This window comes from Cariama cristata, unplaced genomic scaffold (genome assembly GCF_000690535.1).
Source record: "Cariama cristata isolate BGI_N322 unplaced genomic scaffold, ASM69053v1 scaffold34362, whole genome shotgun sequence".
In the NCBI taxonomy this organism is placed as follows: Eukaryota; Metazoa; Chordata; class Aves; order Cariamiformes; family Cariamidae; genus Cariama; species Cariama cristata.
The window spans coordinates 8,248-8,692 of record NW_009602715.1 but is presented as its reverse complement, the minus strand read 5'-3'; the positions used below and the strand labels follow the sequence as shown (position 1 = coordinate 8,692).

Sequence of the window (445 nt, the reverse complement as noted above, 5' to 3'; positions counted from 1 at the left end):
GCAGGAGAGGTTTGCAGCAACATTAGAGGAGACTGGGAATGGTCAGGCATCTGCAATTTGGAAAGAGTTTGGGCTCTTTATAAACGCTTTTGCCTCCAAAGCGTTCTTTTCTTTGACTTAACTAGATGTACCCTATTTCACTCGCAGGTTTTGGCAGAAAGACCCTCCTGTCCTGCGGCTGCTCTCCTGCAGCACTGCTCTGCATGCCACAGACAGGCCAGGCACGAATTTATAATGTAAGAAGCAGCAAGGAAGGGCCCAACTGTACACACGTTGCTCCTTCTACAGGACAAAGTTGCTGGTGAGGACACAGCCCATCTTTCCCTTCTGGCTTGTTCACATCAGCCCAAGGCAGAAACATTAACATTTTGGATCAGAAGGAAAGCGAAGCCATGGGCCAGAGGGAAGGGCGGCAATGGTGACTGACTGATCTGGCACAGAAAGA

The 445-nt window shown here is 49.7% G+C and overlaps 1 protein-coding gene across 1 annotated transcript in view; it reads right to left on the bottom strand.

Annotated features, from left to right (window-relative positions):
- The window catches only part of SLC4A3 (solute carrier family 4 (anion exchanger), member 3), a 27,690-nt gene that overhangs the window by 23,971 nt on the left and 3,274 nt on the right, over window positions 1-445 (bottom strand). The window lies entirely within an intron of this gene.